This window comes from Harpia harpyja, chromosome 14, assembly GCF_026419915.1.
Source record: "Harpia harpyja isolate bHarHar1 chromosome 14, bHarHar1 primary haplotype, whole genome shotgun sequence".
NCBI lineage: Eukaryota > Metazoa > Chordata > Aves > Accipitriformes > Accipitridae > Harpia > Harpia harpyja.
In genome coordinates this window covers 36,644,803-36,670,557 of record NC_068953.1, presented here as the reverse complement: position 1 = coordinate 36,670,557, position 25,755 = coordinate 36,644,803, and the positions used below count along the sequence as shown (strand labels likewise).

The 25,755-nt window shown below is 38.9% G+C and overlaps 1 protein-coding gene across 5 annotated transcripts in view; it reads left to right on the top strand.

Annotated features, from left to right (window-relative positions):
* Positions 1-25,755, top strand: part of PEAK1 (pseudopodium enriched atypical kinase 1) — a 128,412-nt gene that overhangs the window by 45,549 nt on the left and 57,108 nt on the right. For 2 of the 5 annotated variants that reach the window (XM_052807190.1, XM_052807194.1), the window contains exons 2-3: positions 9,520-9,690; positions 19,005-19,096. The gene's annotated coding sequence lies outside the window, so the exon portion shown is untranslated. Of the gene's footprint in view, positions 1-9,519; positions 9,691-16,831; positions 16,930-19,004; positions 19,097-19,296; positions 19,341-25,755 lie in introns of all 5 variants that reach the window. The other 3 variants (XM_052807191.1, XM_052807193.1, XM_052807192.1) reach the window with 3 other exon arrangements.

Here is a 25,755-nt window from a genome sequence, read left to right as displayed (position 1 = left end):
TTCTTGGAAGTACTCCATTTTTGATCCATTTCATTTATCTTAATACCTGCTTTTAAGTAAAACTTTGACAAATGATAGCAATACATGGAAGATATTTTAGCGTAGTCTTTTGAAAATAATTTTCCTAAAGATTAGTGTGAATTCTTGTCCAGACCAGACTCAAAATAATAGTGTTTTGAAATGTCAAAGCTGGTAAAACTATTCCAAAGAAAAGGAATTCTGACTAATGGCCTGTGTATGTAGCTTAACATTTAAGTAAAGATTGCATTTCTGACTTTAGTGATTAGAAAAATTCAGCTAAAGCATTTCTGTATAGCTTCCTGCTGAATTAAGTTTTCTTTGTCTGGCCATAGCTGTGGGAAGAGCTCAGTGCAACACATCTCTGGAATTTTCCAGCTTTGTCCAGGATGCTGTTCGTACTCCACTTGCAGCCATGAGCCCTCTCTCCCGGGACATGCTGGCTTTGTGGGCTCAAGTGATGTTTTGTGTTAAAGCTAAGTCAGTTTTCTGGGCTAAATACTTCTGTGGCAACCCATGTTGAGAAGGGTTGTTTCAGTCTATGTGAATCAGGAAACGGTGTGTTTGACAAGCCAGGGAAATGGCAGGATTGAAAAATCAAGATTCCATTCTGACAGCCATCAAGGTCATTCCTAAAAATACATAATTGATAATTTCTCTCTTTTTTTTTTTTTTTTTACTTCCTGGTTTAACAACAAGTCGTGTACATTTGCATTCCAATATCAATCTCAATTATTTTTCCTCTTTTTTTTGCTTTTCAGTTTTTCCCACCATATGACTTGATTGTCATCCACCAGAATTTTTACAGGAATTTTATAATTAACTAGTGAATGCTCTGATAAAGTTTGTGCTAAGAGTCAGTCAAAATATATACCGGCTTCCTGCCACATTACTTCATGTCCTAAATTCTGGTGATGTCTTCGCTTGTCTGCGATTTGGTTCAAGGGACACAGGATCAACAGAGATGGATTCTCTATCTTAGCGAAAGGAAAGAACAAACTGCATAATGAATCAACAGTACATATGCGTACAGCATAATTGACAGTCAATCCCTACAAGTTAAATGGGTTGCAGAGTGCTGCATTAACCTGCTGTCCTTTTGAAAGTGATATGCCCAAGAAGGAGGTGTTACAATTCATATTGTGTTTATTTTGGTACTCAAATTGAGGCTGTGCAAAAGTTCTTTCAAGTATGCTGATGTTAAGGACTGTTCTTTTGCTTTTGTATGTGGTATTAACCTATTTAGCAGGCCTAAAACAGTCTTCCTCTTCTCTCAGGAAATTCATTCATTTTATGTGAACAGATTTCATAAGGAGAATGCCATGCATGCATTCAATTTGCCAGTTTCTCTTAATATCATAATTCGGTGAGATTTTCTGATAACCTTTGTCGTACATCCATGAGTGTTTGTTCCTGTGGGGGAGGGTATTTGAAGCTGACAGCCACAGTCTGAGGCAGTTCGTTAACGGTAGGCTTGTTTGAGATGCAGCCCTGGACTTAACATCAGGAAATGCACTGCCATTTCACATCTCCGTTGAATTGAAACCAGGGAATCGAGATTATGTATTCAAGAGCAAGAAAAATGCCATTTGCAGCAGGGTGTAATGCTATTTTTATGGTCCCAAGCATTCTTTTGTTTGCACTTTTGACTTAATATAGTCACGATACCTTCAAAGAGGGGTATACATAGAGGTGGGGGTTTTTTAAATTGCTTTTGTTGTTGTTCCTAGCTTATGTAAATGTATATATTCTGTAAAGATGAAAGGTGACCTGAAAAGAGGGTGTGTAAGAGATTTTTTTTCATCCAAAAGATAGTTTTTCAGATACAAATGATGGGGGGGGGGGGGAGAAGAGAAATTTTAAGTTTGTTCTCTCAAACTTTGGTTTTGTTCGAAGTTCTTACTTTCATAAGAGGTCTTACTTTTACTAGAATTGCTAATAAGCCAGTGGAGTGAAGTATATGCTAACAAAAGTAATGTTAAGTATTTTAATAAAAATCTCTCCTCCTGGCTGATCACACATGTACACACTCAGTGGTTATTTCATTAATTCTTCTGAGAGACTCCAGGACACTTTTCAAGAGCAGATCTACTTTTTTTATATTATTATTTGAAAATTTATATGGATTTCCTTTTAATGTAAATCTTTTCAGGTCTACTTTATTTTAAAATTTTTATTTGCATATAAAATTTATCAAGTTAGGTTATAACAGTACTGTTTCTAGTGCTTCTAAAACCACCTTTAAAGTCTGCCTTGCATGATCTGTCAACTCAAAATATTACAATTGTGTCTCTTTTGTAGAGCCTGTGCAAATAAAATAATTTGTCTACTTTTTATGGTGAAGTTCAAGGGAGAAGATAAGCCAATTTGTTCGTGACAATTTTTAAATACTGCTTAATACATTTATTTAAAACCAAAAAAGTTCCGTTATGATTGAAAGGGTGGGAAAAAAATGGCAAATCACAGTGTATGAAGCTGTAGAAGTCTTGTCAAAGTGTGAGTGCTTGAGAAACTTTAAATGATCTTGTTTATTTAAACAAGGAACTAAGAATTTGCTCAGGGAAGATGTGGGCTTTAAGTTGTATAAAACAGAATCAGAACGGTCATGAGAGATGACAACAAGGTGTGTGTCTCAGGTATGATTTATAGAGTTAAATGCAATTCATATGCATATGTGGAGAAAGTTATTTCCAGTATTGAGGTAACTCTGGGGAAATTTTTAAAAGTCCAGTTAATTTCTCTGATTCTTCAAATTTACACACATACAAACGTTATTTGATGGCAGTTTAATGTCTATATTTGTTACCTTTTAAATAGCAACAACATGGGAAGAGCAAAGTATTTATTTGCAGGGCGAAAAGAAAGAATGTTCATAGTATTATAAACCAAAAAGTAGAAGGTGGTGTTCCTCAAATATTAAAAACGTGAATATTTTGTGTTCGTACTTGAAGTGCATTTTCTGTATTAACAAAATGTTTTATGAGGTGATTTGGAGAAACCTGGAAGAAAAGTCTTTTTCTGTTAATCCCCCAAAAGTTAAGGTTGCGCCTTTCTTGTGCAAGTAGGCAAATGCTTCTGCAGAAACACTTTGGAGGAGAAAAATATCAGAACAAATTAAAGCCATGAGGATTTTTGCCATTTTTCATCAGTGATGATGTACCATGCCTTATGCTACAGGCAGAAGTTACCCTGTCATGATCCAGTTCATGATGGTAATATGTAGATGCCTATATACAAGTGACCAAATACAGTTTAGGAGGGTTGTATAAAAAGATTGAAGCTTAAGAAGCAGCAGCACACACAGGCTAATAAAGCTAAGGAGAGCATTGCAAAGCATGTTGATATGGTGTACCTTTTTTTATTTAACTGATGAATGGATCTTGCCTGGGACGACTGGTATGTGTACAAACAATACTGCTATGTTAACCCACTTTAAAAGGTGTAGTAGAAAGAAACAGTTTCATGCTTGTAGACCAAGGTATACAAACACATGCACAATGTTCAGGATTTATGGCAAGGTGTGTATGGGATATTGCATTGACAATTAGATTCTGAGGTACGCTTAATAAAGTCTGAAGTCCATGACTGTTGTGTTCAAAAACTTGTAATAATTGTACCCTGTATAAAGAAAATCACTCAAACTCTGCTACTATACTTCATCAATGTTCCTCCTTCTCTTAGCCCTCCCCTTATATTTTGCCAACAAGCTGCTGTAAGAAAATACTTCTGCATTTCTTTTGCTTCTGTCAATCTATGATAATGATAATCTTGAAGCTATTCTGCAGTGGCAACTTGCAGAACTTCAGTAAATTGTGGCTTTTGTCAGATAAATTGCATTGGTAAAAATTTTCTTGATTCCTAAAACCTTCATTTATCTTCCCATTAAAAATATATATATTCTCCAACTTCCATTCTTCCCCTTTAATCTGTAAAGCACAGCATATGATGTGGTTTCTTTGTTGATTTTAGAGATAATTTTTAGCCTGTCAAAGACCTTCTGTCTCAACAACTTTGAAACAAAGATTTTTAAATAGATGATAAAGTGCAGCTGCCAGATTAACAGACATAAGAAACTGGAAGGGGAGGATCTCACAGATGGTTCTAATAAAACTCGGCAAACAGCAAAGGAGTGTGGTGGTGGGTGGGGGAGTGGATTAAAATTCAAATTGTAATCCCAGTGCAAGTTTTGGGTTTAGTTTGTGAAAGAAAGTTGCATAAACAGCCATTTGAGGGTTTGGGGTTGGGTGGGGTTTTTATTGTTGCTTTCAATTTTTCCTGTTGCTATGGTACTGCTGATTTTTTCCTTCTTCCTGTATCCCTATGGCCCTGTTGCTACCTGAGGCTTGTATTGCTGTGCCAAGAGTCCTCCTAGAAAGCCACATTCAGATATTCATAAGATTTTTGTGAATGTGAAATACCAGTAAAAGCCTACATTTTCAGCAACTGTTAACAAAAAGAAAAATTTCTTATCTTACAGCAAAGAACAGTAAAAATGATGCAGTAGCCTTCTGTTGCTTTATTGACAGGTGCTGCTGTTGTTCATGTCTTCTATTCCACATAGCCTCCCTCACAGGACTGTATAGCTCTTTGTGAATTTAGTAAGTTCCTTTTGGCTAAGCTTGAAGCTCACTTCCAAGCTTTAATAAAACATGTGTTTCTTATAGATTGAAGAAGTTTGTACTACATAATTCATTCATAAGGATGGATGACTAGTAGTACCTTCTGTCTTCTTTCTGCTAACTTTCTCCTCTTATTAAAGAATATTACATCTGTAATATTAGGCCAAAAATTAATGAATAAAAATTGCAGTAGGAAAGATGCAGCTGAGGGCCTGGATAATAGTCCCTGATGGTCTCAGAATTCAATCACTAGTTCTTCTTGACGTGACTGTTTCAGGGTCTTTGGTGGGAGGATGAGGGTAGTTGTTTTTTGGTTTTGACCATTTCAATTCAGACATGCCACTTTTAATATCTTGAGCTTTGGCTTTTCATCATGGTAGCTCATGGCAAGGTATTTTGTTTGATAAAGGAAAATATGTTCCCAATGAATATACCGAAGATGATATCACTTCCAGGTACAATTGGCAGGTTTGTGTTCTAGAAAGTCAGTGTGATTACAGTGAATTGTTTCCAACTTCTTAGGATGGCTATAAGATGTAGTATTTTCTGTTCTGTTCAGGGTCGGCTGGATGGGGTCACAGAATGGCAGGTAGATTTATATTCAGAGTTTGGTTTTAACCTGTGCCTGGATGATCAGACTATGAGAAAGATAGCTAGTGGCTCTTCTGGGCAGGGACCCTTATTTTCATCTCATTTCCAGAACCAAAGCAATTAATGCCTTTATTTTTCTTCCTCCTTTTGCTAATCTTTCCTTTCTTCAATGAAAGGAATAGTGTTCTGAGAGCACATAGACTTTCAGCCTACATGGTAGCCCTTTGGGATGTGTCTTCATCTTGCAGTATCGAAAGCCTTTCAAATCAGTAGTTCAGGAGTAGCAAATCCTTCAAATGCGTGAGTAACAGATACTTGTTTTTAAGAGTCCTTAAGCATGAGCAAGTCATTAAGGTACTTCCTTTCTCTCCATGAATCAGTTCTATTTTAAACTATATTCATGCTACATTTAATATTTTAAAAAGTAAACACTTTTTTTACTTTTAAACTCCCTTTTTCTGAGTCTTCTCCTGTATATCTATGAATTTGTATTAAAAACATGAATATATCTGGAAAGGAAGGCACATTGCCTGTACTGATTCATTCCCTTTCTCTACCTCCTTTAAGAGTGGATGTAGTCTGTTTACAGCATTTCTTCACCCAAAGAGACAATTTTGAAGTGAAGAAGTTACTAGTCTCCAAAAACAGAATGCATCTCTCTCTACTACCTGATCAACCGTTAGGTAATGCCACTTTAAAATGCCATCACCCGAGCAGCCTATCTATGAGTACAGTAATAACTAACAGCAGTATCCCCTTGCACTTCAGAGGGAGCTCTGGAAATTCGTGTCTTCAGTATTTTCTGTGCCAGGTGGTTGTTGCAGCCTCTTTGGCGAAGCTGTCACGCAGCCGTCTTGCGCGGGAGGCCTGTGAAATTTCATTGAAGGTAATCCCATGGTTTAATGAAATGATTTGGTTGTTGATACTGACCCTCTGATATTGTGTTATGCTTTGTTGATACAGTCAATTTGGAAATAATCGGTTTCCTCTCTCTTTACTGTATCGCGCAAAAAGGATAACCTAACATGCATATTTATAATTATGTATTTTTACAGGTTTTTGTGTCCAAGATATCAACATGCTGATACATTAAACAGCATAAATGTTGCCAGAATCCTACTAGCTTGGCAAATCTGATAGCCATCTGAAAGCCAAGAGCAGTTCTTATGATAAGTCAGGCAATGTACAGAATCACTAGTCATTCACAGCCCATGAAGAGTTCACTTGCAGTCAATATTAATAGGAAAAATATTTTCCAAATCATGGCTTTGTTTCCTTGTGGATTTGCTTCAGTTTTTGCCTCCTTACACAGTCAGCAATCATAACTTGTATGGTGGTTTTTAAAATGTAGACTTCCTGTTACTGATCTTGTAATTAGGTGCCCTTTTATTCATGGGCTGTCACTCAGATTGACAGGACAGATAGCTCCAAGCATTGGCAGTTGCTAGAAAGTAGGGGATGTTTTGCAGAAATGGCTTGTGATTCATTTGTTTAGCATTCCTCCCTCTTTGTTTTGTGAGGACAGCTTGTATGGGACTGAGTCACATGGCAGCTCTTTTCATACTGGGTTTCTACTGCCTGCAGCCTCTGCGGAAAGCCAAGGGAAACAATGAAGAGAGGGATTTATCCATGTCTTCATTTACTCCATCCGTGTTGATTGTCTAATAAGAGCAGCAGCTAAAAGAAAGTATTTCATGTCATCTTTATCAATTAACTTAAAATGTTGTAAATTATTCTATAGTACTGAGCACTGAAACATAAGTAAATATAGAGTGGTCAGGGTTTGTGCCACAGTTTGATTATTTTCGAGTGGTAAATTGCATTTTTTTAAGTCAGTGTGCTGTTTGTGAGTACGTTAACAAGTTTATATATGATCTCCATACCACTCGTTGACTTAGCTACCTTTTAATATGCAATATGCTTATGTTGGAGATAAAATGTTTTCTGTGGCCCCTATAAAATATAAAGTAATGGCAGCTTTACAAAACACCTAAATGTTCCTCATGACCCATGGGAACACCTGATTTATATAAAGCTGTGATAGTGAATCTGTGCCATCTCCAGCTGTGCCAGAGCTGTTGGAGTGCAATTCTGCAAGGAAGGGCAAAGGGCAAGCAAACCCCTTCACTACTATTGTGCAAAACCCGCAGAATTTTAGGACAGAAGTAAAAATGCCTGCATGCAACTTCCATTAGGAAGTGGATGTAAATGTTGGTATTTTATTATAATATTCCAGTTTATCTACATTTGAAGGAGCACAGTTAGAAATGTAATCACATTTGGTTTTGTTAAGGTTTTGTTAGTTTTAGTTTAGGTAAGTTTCTGGGATAACAGTCCTGGGAGCAGTGAGGATGTTATATGCATTATTTGCTAGCCCTTGGTGAATTTTAGTATTGCCATGCATTAAGTACTATTTCTACCATTATTCTATCTATTTTGACGCAGGTATGACTATGGCCATGTTTTCCTGTCTCGGTGTTTCCTATAGAGATGTGCCCAGAGGTGCCTACAATCTGAGAACACATACTGCAGGCTGGTGGAGCTGTGGCCACCTCAAGTACTAAAGGAGGAGAAATCTAGCCAGCTTCTTTAAATTGAGCATGCTGCCTAAATCCACAAAGTTCCAATTCCCTTGCTCTTCTAGCCAGAAAAAAAATATTCTGGAAGGGGTTAAAATTTTACACAATCACATCACCTTATTGAGAGACTTTAAATATATGTTCATGCCATGAAGCATTTGCTGATTTCTCTGTTCTTCAGGGCTGTTTTTTCTTAATTCAAATAACTCTATATTATGCAAGAAAAATTGCTGCCGAGTGAGGTTCTCAGACAACTGAGGACTGTGGTATTCTGTCACCAGTCTTTCTGGAGGCTTTGCAGAGCTCTGTTCTCCTTTCTGTTCTTCCTCTACATTGTATTTCTGGCTAATCCCACCTGCCAAAGCAAATTGGTTGGTAACTCTCAGACAGGGTGGGAGGAGAACATTAAATCTTCTCCATCCAGAGTAAGCTCTTGACTTACCTCCAATATCTCCATTTAGATGATGAGCCACAAGTTGAAATTTCAAGGCTAAATTAGTGGCTATTCCTTTATCTGTCTTCAGTAGGAGGGTATTCGCCCTTCTCATTAATTACATTATGCACATAATTTGTGTTTTCTGTTATGATGACTTTCCTCATCTCACCTGTCGCTGCTCATCTGCAAAGCTATTTCAGTATATTCCTTTCAAATGTCCTAAAAAAATGTTTTTGTTGTGATAACTGTTGTTAAGGCATTTTGCTTATGCTGCTCAGCAGTTGATGGTTTTGCTTGTCATGCTCATCAGTGCTGCCTTGCTATTGTACAGTCTGTGTATGCTCACCAGACTGTAATTCTTTTCACAGAAGTTATAAAGCGCTTTGCTCCATGTTATTTGTGGCTTTCATAATACAAATAATTTCTGTGAGCATTTGTTTACTTTCTTTCCACCAACTTTGTCATCCACAAATATGTTCATACTTGAAGTCATGGAAGCAGAATACCAGGGGGGAGTGGGGGGAGGGAGAAAAAAAAGCCAACCCACAAACAAAAACAAAAACTAGACCGTATTGTCTCCTTGAATAACTCAAAAGACCTCTGGGAGTGTTAAAGGCACAGCCTTGACACTGTCAGAAAACCAACAAATACTTCTCTGCTGCTTTATCAGGAGATGAGCATGCCTATAAATGTCTCTGTTCAGTTATGCTGGATTAAGGTGCAGGTTATTTATTTGAGTAACTTACTGGAATTAAGGTCTAACCACCATGAAATGCTTATAGTGACATAAACCTGTGTGGTTGCGTTCTGTTAAAACATATATGTAGCTAGTTCTCTTCATTTTTTTTCCTAGCTCACTCTTTATACTTTGTTTGGAAATTGTAAGTAAAAATAAGGAAATTGCTACGATTGCCTGTTCCTTTTACCAGGAAAAGTCCTTAATTATACCACCTAGCTTCTACAGGCTGTTCTTCAGTGTGTGCACTCCAACCCATGCTTTTATTGCAATGCTAGTAGTGTGGCTATATAACAGATAAAATTAAAAGAAGACTGCAACAGTATGCTCCTGAGGTTCAGAAAAGAAATTTGAACACTAAGGAAGAGGATAAAAGTCTGGTGTGCCAGCTACGCAGCCAGAATTCTGAAAAGAATTCAAGTGTCTTCCTATGCGGTTCTTGTAGCATTTAAGAGATCACGAGGTCGCTAAAGAAGGCAAATTAACAATAAATCCCATTTGAAATTTGTTTGAAATAACATCATTGTCTGTCTTTCACAGAAAATGTTGCTGTCCTGACCGGTAGTCATGAAGAGAAGGGGGTGAAGCAAATTTGTCTGGAGAAGTAGGAAGTTTTGAAATTTTCAGTGGGATTTATTGCCAGTAGCTGCAGAAGGTTTTGCAAAGCCAACCGTTGACATTAGAATGGATGGAATGCCTCAAACTTAAGCGGTAACTAATTTTTTTGACATCTTTTTATTTCCCTAATACAGTATCATAAGATAGTTTGTATGGATAGTAGAGGATATTGTTTTACTACCACCAGAGTTTGGAGTAATCTTACAACAGCCAAACATCGGACATATCCGTAATTTTGTGAGTCCCGTTTATTAGCAAGAAGTTGGAATTTTAGTATCTAATGGCTTACTTGGTAGTTGAAATGTCTTCCTGAGGGTTCATCCCATCTCTTCATTATTGAAAAACAAAATAAGATTTTGCTATTACTCTGTTAGTCTTCCTACCAAACGCCTAGCAAAACTGCAATTTGGAACGAATTGTAGAAGCATCTATGTACATGTTTTTAGTTATATGGTAAGTAATTTGTGTGACTTATGAAACATACGAAAAGACGGACTTATATAGTACACTATGGAGGTTGCTCAGTTCTGCTAATAATCAACATTTCCTCGAAAAATCTATTTTCTTTTTCCATTTTCTTTGCTATTCTTACTTGCTCATCCTGTTCTCTGCCCTTCATCCATTCATAATTGGGTGTATGGGATATCTAAAGTACTTTTATCTTATACTTGATACCTGTACTATGTCTTTACCAGGTCAATGTACTAGTCAGGAATACAAAAATGTGCTACTTTAAAAAGTGGGAGTAGAAAGACCCTAGCTTCTCCTTTTGTCCTAGCTATCCAGTTGTAGGCTTTGTCCCTTTGTAAAGTGGGTGCAGTGTAACCAGTCACTAAAAACAGGTGGTTTACGGGAGGAGAGGAATTAACACACCTTTAGTAGACCAAGATAATGTTTCATTGTCTTTTGAGAGAAGAGAGTAAAAGAAGGTCTTCATGCTCTTCTCAAAGCCTGGCTGAACCCGTGTACAATGGAATTTTCCCTAGTTCGGTTACACTGATGGAAAACAGTAATGTAACTGCATATATCAAAAATGACTTATCGCCATATTTCCTCCATTTGACATGAACAAAAAAAAAGCAAATCTGTATGTGTTGTGGTTTTGTTTGCTAAAATTTCAAAAATGTTAAGAATTCAGATTTTCAGACATTTATAATGGTTTCATAGAATCATAGAATCATTTCGGTTGGAAAAGACCTTCAAGATCATCGAGTCCAACCATTAACCATGCCCCCTAAACCATGCCCTGGAGTACCCTGTCCACTCGCTTTTTGAATATCTCCAGGGATGGTGACTCAGCCACTTCCCTGGGCAGCCCATTCCAATGTTTCTTCTTATGCTACCCTCTGTTCTTGAGAGGGAGAGGGAACAGGTCTGATGGTATTTTTACATGGCTTTTGGTAGAAAAATCAGTACTGCATTTCTGAACCGTACAAGTATAGCTGTTCTCCTTTACCAGTCCAGGTAAAGTATTTCATCCACCCATGTATCATAGGCAGTGTCAAAACTTCAATGGGAGAACTGTTAGTGCCTTAGAATAATTCTATCCTAATGTCTGCGAGAGTTAAAGGCAGGATTTTAGAAACTGTTCAGCATTAATGTAACAGTTCCTATCTGAAATCCACATTAAGGCTCCTTATATCTCTTGTGAGAGAACAGTCATGCCAGCACTTAGGAGCCTCTCAACGGAAAACTTATGGCATGGCCAATGCGTCAGTTGGTCAATAGGCTGGTGGGGTTTTTCCCTGATTTCCCATCTTTACAAGTTGTCTGGTTTGTTGCAAGAGTTGCTTGCATACTTTATTTATTTCTCCTACTGTATTGGCAAGAAGGGAGGGCTTGCAGATTCCATTCATCTGCAGTGGTGGCAAACGAAGCTCAAAAAGTACTTATAAGAAAAATGATTTTCTTCTTTCAAAAGGTTTTTGAACTTACTGTGCTCTTTTTAATGTTTTTTCTCTGTTCTTACCTTTTTGGTCCTTCCTCTTTGAATGTGTGCACGTATACTTGGAGATCTCTAATTCATTGATATGTCTAATGAGAACAAGAGAAAAAGACAGTTCCAATTCTCATGTCTGTCTTTTGCAAAAGCTGTGGAGCTGGGGCACCTTAGTGTGCTTTCACATTTCTGAGACGCTTTAGAGCCCACAAATATTAGCAGCACAAGTTAAAAAGCAATACTAATCACAAACTCTTACTCATTCTTACTAAGGAAAATGTACCACCTTGGCATGTCTTTATTCAGCAGGTTAGGAGAAGATACAAATAGTTTACAGTCATCATCGTTTTAGAGAAGAAATTCTTAGAAAACTGGAAGGTGATGTTTTGGTTTTTACCTTGTACATTGCTGCCTGGCAGAGCAACTTTTTCTTTATGCATCCAGCCTTTGTCAAAACAGCACTAACTGTAGATCTACCAGGGATAATGGCTTCAGCTGAGGAAATAGGTTCCCATAATTGTTGCTGTATTCAAATTACTATTATTTAGCTGATAAAAGTGACAATCGGTGGCCCTGGAACAGGAATACCAATGCTATGTGATAGATTTCTCTGCTGGCACAGGAAGATCTTAATAGGCTGAACATCAAGAGGTTTGTGTAGTTTGGGGAAGTGCTGGGTGAGCTGAGCGGGAGGAGGCCTGGGAAGAGCCAGGGGTTGCTGTTTTGGGCAGATCTCCTTTCTGCTGGAGGCGCTCTGGAGCGGCCTAAGTGGGAACTGATTGAGGATGCCACATGAACAGATTCTTTCTGAGAACAGCTGGAGGATGTTGCATGGGAGGTGCTCTTGGCTCAGGGTTTTTAAATGGGAGGGTTTTCTGTCATCTTGAGAACACATTTTTTCCGCTTGACTCACTTGAGTGAAATCTAAATGAGTGATAAAATTTCTAAAAGTAATGTTGAATTGGTTAGAGTAATAAAAAAAATGCATTTATCATCAGGAAGGAAGAGCAAAATAAGGGGAAAGATTCAGTGAAGAGGAAGTCACCACCTTCTCAATAACAATGGAAGGTTGTAGGCAGCTGAACACACCTCTGTTCAACAGGCTGCCTAGTTCTCCAGCCACACAGTAATATATCATCGGAGAGAATTTTTCTGAAACTATTATCAACCTCCTCTCCCACATGCAGTACCCACACACATTTCTGTAGGGACACTTTCCATTGAAAAGGATGTAACACTATTGAATGTGTTTGCATAGGTTAACTCGTCATAGAGAATGCAAGCCTATGTCTGCATGAAAGGAAACTGCCCACTAATTCCTGCAGAACCCATTGTTTTTCCAGGAACAACACCAGCCTTTGTTTATTCTCTTTGGCTTGGCACGTAGAGCGAGGAAAGAACATAGAATACTGGCACTGAAGCTGAGTCTGGTGTGATTGATGTATACTGTAGATAAAGCTAGGTACCTGCAGAAGACAGGGAGGGGCTATTGGCTTAAATGTATTTTTAAGATAACCATAAAAATATTCCTTTAATGATTTTACATTTCTATATTGCATTTCCTTTGTGCATTCCTGAACAGTTTGCCAAACTTCAACTGCTGTATCAATTACTTTGTACTTACAGTTTGAAAAGCGTTGGGAGCACAGGTGCTGTGTTCTGTGTGCTTGTTGTCCAGAAGGCCAGCTGCCTTCCCCATCAGTGTTGTAGGAATCGCAGAATTATATCGCTAAACCAGGGAAGAGGTAGGGTGACATTTTAACTTCAATTACATATGGACAAAAGAAAGACTCAAAACCCAAGATTTTTAGCTCTATCTCAAAAGTAGCTAAAGATACTAAATTCAGGATGTGTTTGGGTTGAGGGGGTTAAGAAAAGACTTTATTCTTCCCTGGAGACCTGACTTGCTAGTTTTTCTGGTCCAATCAGGCTTTTTCCCTTGAGGTTTAAATGTCTGAAGGTGATGATTCAAATGGAAACATTGACAGAGTAAGCAACAGTAACATCAAAATATTTATTAAATGTCCCTACATGCAATTCTTTCCGAAGGGCAATTCTGATTTTTCACTAGCTTGCATTAGTCTTCATTTTCACTTATGCTTATCTATGAAATCTGTCCCATCACAGGTATGTTAAAAATATTGTCCTTGTCAGTTCATCTGATAAAAGGAGACTGATGCTTGTGTTTGTTAAATTCATGCTGGTGTGATGGCTGTCCCTGGAAACTTCAAATAAGCAGGACAGGCAAAACGGAAAAATCATCTCATAAATTTGTAAAGCTCCAAACCAGTACTGCTCTTCAAAATGAACAAGCTCCTGTATTTTACATCAAAATAACTCTGCTGCTGGGTACTGGATCTTCTAGCTGTTTTGTGATGGGATGGTAGGTTGCTTATTGTGGGAGCAGTGAATCTTCAGTGATGGAGATAAGAGGCCTTGCTTATGGTGAGGTCTGCAATTTTCAGTTGGTCCATGTTCATAACAAATTCACCCCGCCTTAATTTCCATCATGTGAAACTAGTGTATGGTACTTTGTCATTTCATTTATCAGCTGTTCAGTTGGTGATAATTAGATTGTATTTTTCATGCTAGGTCCTTTCATTCTTCTCTAGCCTGTTATTATGTGATGTGGTCTTGGCAAGAAACACATTCCCATTCTTTACAAAAAAAAAAAAAAAAAACACCACAACAGTACTGAACACATCTCAGATCCTGCTAATTAAGAAAATGATCGACTTCTAGGGTTGAAAAAGATAATCAACACGGTTGAACCTGCTGCAAGCAAGAATCATTTTGTATGAGTAAGTTTCTTACTGAGTTGGAAAAGATTATGTATGTAGTTGCCATAAAAAGATTTTTTTTCTTTAAGTGCTGTCCAGATACTCAGGAGTTATAGCCTACAGTATTGGTGCTATTTTTTTGCTACAACCTGTAAATCAAAGTTGTTACATGTTATGGGTTTGTGTGGCACGGGTTTTTATTGGTAGCAGGGGAGGGGGCCGCAGGGGTGGCTCCTGTGAGAAGCTGCTCGAAGCTTCCCCAGCTCCAAGTCAAACCCGCCTCTGGCCCAGGCCAAGCCCATCAGTGACAGTGGTAGCGCCTCTGGGAGAACGTATTTAAGAAGGGGAACCGGTAGTGAGTAGTGGGATTGGGATGTGAGAGGAACCCCTGTGCAGATACCGAGGTCAGTGAGGAAGGAGGGTGAGGAGGGACGCCTGAGGAGGTTCCTGCAGCCCCTGCAGCCCGTGGTGAGAGGGCAGGCTGTCCCCCTGCAGCCCGTGGGGGTGAGCGGGGGAGCACATGCCCCCGAAGATGGCCGCGACTCCATGGGAAAGCCTGCGCTGGAGCAGTTTGTCACTGAAGATCGGCCCGTGGAAAGGACCCACGCCAGGGAAGTTCATGAGGAACTGCAGCCCGCGGAAATGACTCCCGTTGGAGCAGTTGGTGAAGGACTGTCTCCCGTGGGAGGGACCCCACGGCGGAGCAGGGGACGAGTGAGGAGTCCTCCCCCTGAGGAGGACGGAGTGGCAGAGACAACGTGTGAGGAACCGACCCCGGCCCCCCCCCCCCCCCCCCCCCGTTCCCGTGCGCCGCCGGGGGGAGGAGGGAAGGTGTTCTCAGGTTTGGTTTTACTTCCCAATATCCTTGTTTTGTTTTGATTTGTACTAAATTAAATTGATTTTGTTTCTTCCCCAAGTTGAACCTGTCTTTTGCCCCTGACCATAAGTGGGGAGCAATCCCTCCCAGTCCTTATCTTGACCCACAAGCTTTTCTTTATATTTTCTCCTCATCCCACCGTGGCCGGGGGGAGTGAGCGAGCAGCTGCGTGGTGCTTCGTTACCAGCTGGGCTGAAACCACGACATTACATTAGGTCCATACTCTCCCTATTAGGAAATGGCATATAGGCAATTATGTAAATATCATCCTTCTGGCCTGTCTGTTAATATTAAGAGCAGAGTGAGGGAATGAGAGAACAGAAAGCAGCCACATCTAAAAATATACCTGAGCAACAGAACTAAGATAGCAGCACTGCACGCTATGTTAAGAGAAGGTGTCTTCACTTCTTGCAGCACAGCCATTTCCTTAATGCAGTCACCTAGGCATGCATTTGAAACACTGGAAGCTGCTTGTGTTTCATGCAGCGCAGGTAGTCCCACTGTCCCCAGGTTCTGGGCAGAGTCAGGTTCCCCCTGTACCCTACAGCGGTCACCTCATACAGTGGGTTGCTTCAGCAATATCTCTTATCTCACCTTTTAACACAAAATAATAGGAATATTGGAGGCTTCTCAGGTTCAGAGTGTTTCTCAGCAATTTATCCAGAATGCAACTTTGCCTTTCGAACATGAATTTCCTTAACTCTCTTCAGTATAACTCTGAAAATGCTTTCAGAAACAATTGCTGATTATGCATAGTCTTTCTTCCTTTGTTCTTACAAAGCAGGATTTTTTTCAGCCCAATCTTCACTATCTTGAATATGAACATTAGCATATATATATATTAAGCAAAAATGCTTCCTAAGTGAATAGGTAGGGATTTTAATAGACTTCAGAATAATTCCAAAAATACCTGGCTTGCTTTCTTTTTCAGCCATGTCTTGTATTTCATTCTTTATATGAGTTAACCTATTTTTTTGCTAAGCTTTTATTTTTATTCCATTACTTTCCATTTCTGGTAATAAAAATTCTGTGTATTCTTCAGAGTAAAACTGCAGGTTACACTTTAACTTGCACTGTTCTGGTGATACTTTGTGATTTGTGTTACAGTGGCATTCCAAAGACATTTGACAAAATTCAGACTTTTCCTGCTGAAGGAGTATGTTGGACAGTGTGCAAACATAATTGGGATTGTTTATTTTTCAATACCAGATAAGAAGGTGTGAGGACAAATAAAATACAAAATGAAAAGAATCTCTATTCCGGATTCTTTAGATTCTTGCCTCCCCACCCAGATTTTTTAAGAACACTTTAAGTATGCAACTGAGATGCATGATGTTTTTCTTCTTTATAGCCCCACCCAAGATCTAACAATTATTGATTAGTTATGTTTCTTGTTGCACTGTGTCTCTACCAACAACTTCTGTGGTGTATCGCTGTTTTTACGAACATCTTTAGCAGGTTAAAATATTTCAAATTTTTCACAGTAGATTTCTTGAATTAGTAACTAGAAATAAAAGTTGCAGGAGCTACCACTTGATAAAAAGCAGTGACAAAATGTTTTCTTCTCATCAGTGCAGCACTAGCTAGCTGTGTAATCAGTCAGAGGGATTGAAACTGTCAAAAAATTAGTATTTTCAGGGAAAGGCCTGCTGAAAATAGAATTAGGAAAGACAACTTTCTCTTGTTCGTACTGACTTCCTCTTTCAAATTTGTTTGTTGCTGCCAATACAATTCAGGTATGTAACAATTTAAAAAAATTATTTCATTACAAGCAGAAGGAGGGATGTGTTAGCAGTTTTGCCTTCCAAACATTTCAGACTTCTTGAACGCTATCTCTACCATCCTCTTTTGTAATAGTTTCAGAGTATATGCATTGGCAGTCAAATCAGTATATTTGACTTGGCATAGTACTATTTGGTTTCAACATCCATATAAAGCTTACTTAGGAAGAAACACAAACCCACAAATTTAAAGATGGCATACTGTGAGAAATAAATGTGTATTACTCCAATAATGCCTATCTGAACATTTTGGGGTTTATTTTATTACATCAAGTGTTGTGGCTTCAGTGTATTTAAGTTTAGGGCTTAAACTAAGTGAATTTAACAGGTATTAAATTAACAAAAAATTATGAGTTTGCCTTTTTAAGGGAAAAGACATTTCTTCTGCAGCTAAGAAAGATAGCACCAAGCTCATTGAAGGAAAAAATAATCCTTGCCTAACTGTATGACTGTGTGTTACCGATTCTCAAGACTTTAGCTGATAATATCCATTAAGCTTGATTTCAGTGATGGATACAAAAATTAACCTTGAATATCTGAGTGGTAGTGACATACTTGAGTCTTGCATCAGTCAGTATTTGGTTAATTATCTAAGTATCACTGCAAAGAGCAGACTCCAGCTGGCTGTAATTAGGGCTGAATTGTTCCATGCCTTCAAGACAATTTTTACATTCATGGGATCTGCAGCTTTCTGTTGTCCTCATTTCTTGTAACATAAAAGTACTTGTATCTCAAAGAATTAAACGGGGGCACATACTAAGAGAGACTGCACAGATCTTATCAACATCCTTAGAGGTCTGACTGAGAAATATGCATTGCAAATTTAAAAAAAAAAAAAAAAGGAAAAGGAAAAAAACCCACCATGAGTCATAGCCAAAAAGTGTTATTTCAGTTGATTAGAAGAAAAGGTAGATCTTTAGAAAGCACAGTGGGTTCTATAAAATCTGAAATCTGTGCTCTGTAAATCTTGGTCTTAATGAGAGACCACCAGCCTGTGTAGGAAGAAACTTGGATAGCAAATCAGGAGTGCATGTGACATAAAACAGTCAATGAAGATTCAGTAATTCAGTAGCCATGGGATACAGCACTGAAAGCGCAATATATCACATCCAATTTGTTGAAGTAAGGCTCCCTTTTTTTGTCCTTATGCTGCTGAATTACTAGCACTGCAGTACTGGCATTTGCTTTTATGGATGTCCTAGCTTCAGGAAACCCTCCTCACCTTGCTTTCTCTCCTCAGCACTCGGGTCATCGTGACCTGTGCTCTGTGCAGCCTCTGTTGTTGTCAGTCTTTATTTCCACTCATGATCAAGACTAGCAAGTTTTCAAATTATTACTCTCTTTGGGGAAGAAATAACCTTTTGTTTAGTTTGCATGTAAAATTACACATTGGTATTTCAGTGGTATCCAATGTGGAACGTATATGCCAGGAACTGTGCAAAAAAAAAGGGGGGGGGGGAAGCAGGCAATTAAATGATTATTTTAAAAGCATCTGTAAATAGGCAATACCAGTCCATAGCCCCACTTGAAGTACACTAGTCCATATCTTGAGAACGGGTAAAACAAGGTTACATCTTTTGTAATTTACCTGAGCCACTTAGAGTTCCCAAGGAAAACATTTGGCCCTAGGGAATCTGTTGGACAGAAGAATGGTGCTAAAGTGGCCCTTGCAGCAGAGGTGACTGCTCAGTAATTTTAAATGACTGAAGTATTCATTTGAAAGGTATACTTGAACAGAATGGAAAGGTTTTATGCAACACCATAAGTCAGTCAATGTGAGCCCAAGAGCTTTAGAACAGTACCTGTCTGTAGGCCATGATGGCTACATAAAACTTGCTGTTCATCTGCTGAAAATTCTCTGCTTCTTGGGGTGCAGAGGGTAATAGAGCTACAACAGCTACCTCAGTGCTGCTCCTAGCCATGCAGCATTGTCCCCTCTGTGGCTGAATGTTTGTTGCTTATTGCTTATCTTCGTGAGCCTATTCAACTTGCTGACCTGACAGAAAACGACTCTTCCTCCCCATCCACAGGTTGATTTGCTGCAGTTTGAAAGCTGAGTCTGTTCAGAGGTGTTAGGAGAACAGCAGAGCCAGTACAAGAGAAGTGGTGAGGGTATGTGAAGGTGAGCATCTTCAACTAATTTTAGTTTACAAATGTCCTATAAGGGCCTAAAGGAAGTTAACAAAAACAATAGTTGATAGAGGAAGATATACAAGTGAAATGCTGCCGCCTTCATTAAAGGCAAATTAAGTATTTTCATAAGGAGTAATAGTTGCATGTGTCTTTTACTGATTACCTTCATATTCTGTATTTTCTTTTCAGATTTAGATCTGTTCAAAGAGGCATCTCCAGCAGTGGCTGTGCAGGTATCTCTGAGCTACATTTAGAAAGTGTTTTTGCAATGTGGTCATATAGCTGTTATTACTCAACTTTCTGCATGTGAGCAATCATTCTTCAGTGCTGTGGCATTGTTCACTAGACAAACATAGGTAGTTAGTGCATCAGAGCACTTTTAGTGTTGCAAATCTGAAGTATAGAACATACGCACAAGAAAATAAATTTTGTGTGCCAAAATAAACATTTTCAATTTTCTTTTGTGTACTTGATTATGTTATTAATAGAGAATTAATATGCATTTTGCTATTTAGACAAGAATGCTTTATTTACCGAACTGCTGCTGTGAAAGTTTATATTCTCTAAGCATAGAATTTAGAATCACAGATTCTGTTTATTGACTGAAACTAAGTCTCTTAATCCTCAGTATCTAGATAATTTCCTTGAAACTTTACTATGATGGCTATGGAAAAACAGCTGAACAGATAAGTAACTGATATCCAAATCTGTATGTACATAACTTTTTCAGCTCTAGCCATACACTACTGAATCACTTATACATGGTTTGATGTTAGTTAAGTCTGTTTAGTAACTAGCTGTGAGCAAAGGGAATTGATGAACTGTCCTCCCCGCATTATAGAATCATAGAATCGTTTAGGTTGGAAAAGACCTTTAAGATCGAGTCCAACCGTTAACCTAGCACTGCCGAGTCCACCACTAAACCATGTCCCGAAGCACTGCATCTACACATCTTTTAAATACCTCCAGGGATGGTGACTCCACCACTTCCCTGGGCAGCCTGTTCCAATGCTTGACAACACTTTCAGTGAAGGAATCTTTCCTAATATCCAATCTAAACCTCCCCTGGAGCAACTTGAGGCCATTTCCTCTTGTCTTATTGCTTGTTACTTGGGAAAAGAGACCAACCCCCACCTCACTACAACCTCCTTTCAGGTAGTTGCAGAGAGCAATAAGGTCTCCCCTCAGTCTCCTTTTCTCCAGACTAAACAACCCCAGTTCCCTTAGCCGTTCCTCATAAGACCTGTGCTCCAGGCCCCTCACCAACTTGGTTGCCCTTCTCTGGACACGCTCCAGCACCTCCATGTCTTTCCTGTAGTGAGGGGCCCAGAACTGAACACAGCACTCGAGGTGCGGCCTCACCAGTGCCGAGTACAGGGGAACAACCACCTCCCTGCTCCTGCTGGCCACACTATTTCTGATACAGGCCAGGATGCCGTTGGCCGCCTTGGCCACCTGGGCACGCTGCCGGCTCATATTCAGCTGACTGTTGACCAACACCCCCAGGTCCTTTTCTGCCAGGCAGCTTTCCAGCCACTCTTCCCCAAGCCTGTAGCGCTGCATGGGGTGGTTGTGACCGAAGTGCAGGACCTGGCACTTGTCCTTGTTGAACCTCATACAATTGGCCTTGGCCCATCAATCCAGCCTGTCCAGATCCCTCTGTAGAGCCTTCCTACCCTCAAGCAGATCAACCCTCCCTCCCAACTTGGTGTCATCTGCAAACTTACTAAGGGTGCACTTGATATCTTTGTCCAGATCATTCCTGCAGGCCAACTCTTCTCCTTCCCTTTAGCCTGGGCTAGCACTTAGCCAAAGGAAGAGGAGGTGTGAGGGGGTAATTAAATTCCTTCCCTCCCCACATAAGTTCCCTTTCTTCAGTTTTGGTTTTCAGCAGGGGAATTTGCTGCAGGGTTCCATAAACACCAGTACTGGAGGCACAGCTGCGTGGTGGCTTATAACATCAAACATACAAACTCTGGGATTATGACAGGTTTCACTGTGTTTATAGACCACATAGCCACAGTCTCCATTTAGCATGTTTATATTTCAGTGGTTTTCAACAATCTAAAGATGATATGTTTTCCAAGCACATTAAAAGAGAATTCAGTTATCCTGACAAAATGTTAAAGGTACAACTTGCAACAAAATCCAGAAGCTCTTCAAAACTTTCTCAACTCTTTGTGGTTCACGGGGTGATTAATCCTACAGTGACCCTGCGTTCCCAGCAGCCTCACCTCATGCAGAAGTTTAAGCATGTATCTCGCAGTTTGTGTTGCAAAGATCTATGGAACTTCCAGCATGAGTGATAATGTTTCATAATTGTTCAGAGTTGAACATTGACTGCAATAACTGCTGACCTCTTTCTACAGCGGTGTGCCACAGAAGAAATGGCTTTTGTGTTGAAACGTGATTGGAGGACACTGTAATGTTCAATGCGTCATTTTAACAGTACTCTCAAAAAGCCTAGTATCTTGGTATGTTATTATCTCAGACTCTGCAGTTGTTTCTTATTTAAATGTCCTATCTCACTTGAGATTTAATGTAATTAGAACCAGCCTGTGGAAAAATCTTTTCCTATTATGTCTTAGCTATTGTTGTAGTCAAGATGGTAAAGCAAATCAAACAGGATATAATGAAAATGATAAAACCATTTGCAAGAGGCAGTTTTCCTGAGGGAAGTGAAAGGCAGCACCACTTTTCATTTTGCTTTGTATTTCTAAACATGGTTATGTGCTTTGAATAACTCCGCTGAGACTTGTCCGATAGCCCGAGAGCAGAGTCAGGTACATCTGACAGCAATCTGACTTGACTGATACAAGAGGGAACCAAAAGTACCATAGCAATAAGCCTTTTCCGCTATCAATGTTGCTTTACCACCCTGTTCAGCCAACACTAGGTCTACTTGCCAGCCAAGGTATGTGTGAAGGAGTTGGGTCTACATTAATAAGCATTTCCTTGGATTTCCCCCCCCCCTCTATAGCTATAGCATCTTGAATGGGGAGGTATGTCCAGAGTGTAGTATCTGAAAAGATACTGCAAAGATAGTCATACCCAAACCTATAGTGTAACGTGTTTCTCAGACAAGAAGTGATGTTCCTGGTACAAAAGGGAAGGTAAAAGCATGTCAAAGGCAGAGAGTCAGTTATCTTGGTCTGGCTTGGAGGCAGGATCACAGCGAGGCAGGAGGTCTAAGCTGGTCCCTCACTGCTGTCTCTGCTTGTGTGATTTCTGAGGAGTTCTGATGTTATTACTGTACATCTTTTAGCTTTTATATTAGGTTTATAATTTTATGTCAAAGCTGTATTTCAATCTTTTCTCTTTTGAGCACAAGCTACTTGTGAACAGGCTTTTGTATTGTCAGCATGTATTACTGCAATCTATATTAATTCACAGTAGTATTGATAAACTTTAAGTCAGAGAGGCTTAATCAAGAGGCTGCATGCCACAGAATATAGTTGGAAGTGCACTGCTTTCAAGGGGTGATGGCAGGATTTTCAGTCTTGCTATTTTAGCTTACAACAGCTGTGTATTGATGGATCGAGTTTCTGAGTTGCACAGTGCCTTGCCATTGCAAAGCAGCCATATTTATCTGGTGCTGTGATGTTAGGTTCATCTTTGACAACAGGGTTTTGAAAATGCAGAGAAGTACAGCCAACTAAATCTGTCTTCATACAAAAGTCAGAAGCAATAGATCAATCTTGTTTTTCAAAAGCTGATGACATAGAAATTCAGATGATCAAAATTCAAACTCAAGTAATTCACATGATCAGGAAATCATTAGTTTAGTACCTGCAAACTGTTTTAAAACTTCAGGTGTAATTTTTTTTTTTAAAGAAAAAAAATCTCCCTGAAAAATTTCTCATTTGTAAGTTTCTGGGTTTGGTGCTGTCTAATTTATAGAGCACTTGTGCACAAGTTTGTCTTTCCTGTTGCCTTGAATGTTTTGGAACTGAGGAAACAGTAATTTCTTCCTCTCCCCTTTCCCCCCATTCCTTTTTTGTAAAGAAATGATTAAATGCTTAGAGTAAAATGCTGCACATGAATATTTATAAGAACTTTTATAATGTTTAGCAAGGCAGTGTTTCATAGCTGTCTTTTTCTGAATGCACATAATAAAGTACCCATAATTTATTTGAAACTGCACTTGCTCTTTTTTAATTTGATCACAGATTGGTAGGAACTGTAGGCTCCTCGGGGCTGTAGGGCTGCAGTTGTCAGTGATGACAAAACACAGAGATCATTGCTGTTCCCTACTTCTCTGTTTAAAACGCTTGTGTTTAACACTTATTAAGAATACGTATTTCATGTATCGTTTACATTTAAGTTGCATAAAATTGCTAGGTAGAAATCTTGTTACCTGCATTGGATAAATACCTGATTCCCTGCGTTTATACTTTGGTCCTGGAAGAAACAGAGTTAAATGTCTTCTGCTTGAAATACTAACGCTGTAGAACAATTGAATGGCCCTGGAGCACACGCTGCAAAACACTTGGAGGATCCTTCTCTTAAGGCAAAAAATGTTTTAGTCTCCACTTCTTCCTCTGTGTATTGTCTCTCGGTAATAGTGCATCCTGTGAATACCTAATAGTGTACGTAATGCCTCAAAGTGTGATGCACCCATTTCTAAAAAGCAAATGGAAGCTAGTAGCTGTTAATAGTGCTATTTATCCCTGTGACATCCCTAAAGAATTTTGATCAGATTAAGCACGTGAGCAGTCTAAGGAGAGGAGAAAGAAGAAAGACTTTAGAAATAGGCTAAAGGGAAGGGGGGGAAAGAGTTTGTTGATTTATCAAAGCTGAAGCTAATTTTAGAACTGGATTTGGAAGTTTCTTGCTCCTAACACTGTATTATAACCTCTCCCTTCCTCCTCTTAAAGAAATTGCCATAAATTGCATGTGCTTGTGTCCACAAAGCTACTATATTAATTGAAGATTTACAGTGCTTGTTTAAAAGCTGGATTGTATTTTCTGTATCGGAAGTTGTTTATTAGAACTTTGTAAATGATGTGTAGGTCTGTATAAATGAGTGTATTTCAGTAAATATTGCACAAAAATAACCTCCTTCAGCCACCCGTACCAGCCAAAGTGCTACAGCAAACAGCCGTTGCTGCTTACATTCACCAGGGGTGAAAATTTTGCTTTGAATGTTTCAAATGGTGTGGTGGTGAAATGTTCCTGATGTTAGTGTTGGTAGCAGACCCACTGCGAAGGCAACAGTGGGAATAGTTCTAAAAACCATTGCTGTGGGCAAAGCCATATAATCTCAGAGGGAGTCAGCTACAATAGGTATCCACGAGTGACTAGCTGGGTTTTAGTATATTGTTGCTAGCTATGTTCTGATAGACTGGTTTCTGTAGAGGTATGTTTTAAATATTCAGCAGGTTTACATCTTTCGGTGGGATAAGCTGGCTGTCTACATTAATTTTTCCTGGGATTCATTAGTAGTATAGTTTTTTTTTTTTAAATCATATTTTCTCAGTTTTAAGTTCTCTTTTATCTGATCACACTTATTTTAGCTTTCTCCCTGTGATGTGTATGTCTTATGTAGATCTCAATCTGAAGATCTCAGAAATATACCAACGTATTTCATACTTGTGAATTTCTTCCTTATTCTGTGTGTGTTTATACATATGTATAACATACTTCTCTGCTACTACAATATACAAACTACACAGGTGTGTTTTTAAAGAAGGCACTATTTATGTAACTTTAACCCCTAAACTACTACTACTAAACTTTCAGATAGTGACTTCAATCTCTTTCGCAAATGTTTTGGGCATAGCAATTTTTAGAATCATTTTCATGATTAGAAAAGGAGAACTGAAAGAGACAATATCAACAAGCAGTTTACGTTTCAATTAAAGCTGTATACTTGCAGTATTACATTTATCCCCATCTATTACAATAATAATAATATTGAAGGAAAATAATACTCTCAGTTGTGCTTTAGTTGTGCAAAACTTTTAAGCCAGCCACCTGATGCATAACCTTTGAACACGTAAGATTCACAGCTTGCTTACCAGGGTAAGAAAAGTATATACTCACCTGAGATTCGTTTGAGTATGTTTAGCAGTAGTAGTAATGCTGCATCTTGGTATAAAAATACAATATTTGCATCTACAAGAAAACAAAGGTATTGTCCACATTGTTGTGGGAGAACTTATTAAATCCATCCAAACAGCTTAAAACACCTATAATCCTTGGACAACAATAACTACAAGAGTTTTTCAATCACATTCTTCATAGGGAAGATTGAAATTGGACTTTAAAAAAAATTAGTTTGATAGCTCTTGCTCATTTCTTTCTTTACGCTTTATTTTCACAGTGTAAAAGTAAAGTGTGCACCAGGAAATGAGTAGGCATGCCAAGCAATAAGACTCCAGGGACCTTTTGAGACTTTTCATTTGTCTATGGATCCTGGCATATTAAAGGTTCACCAAGATTTGCAGCGGAATTTATTACTTTTACATGGCCTCAAACTAGTTCTTCTATCACACCATATAAAATAAAAACCCTCACTCAAGTAGTGAACTTGCTGGTAGAGCTTCCTATCTCACTTAAAACTAGTTACTACAGAACACTCCATTGCTAGAAGGGAAGGCACTGGGCAGTATGAGGAATCTGCTTTTTTCCTCCTTTAGCTGAGCG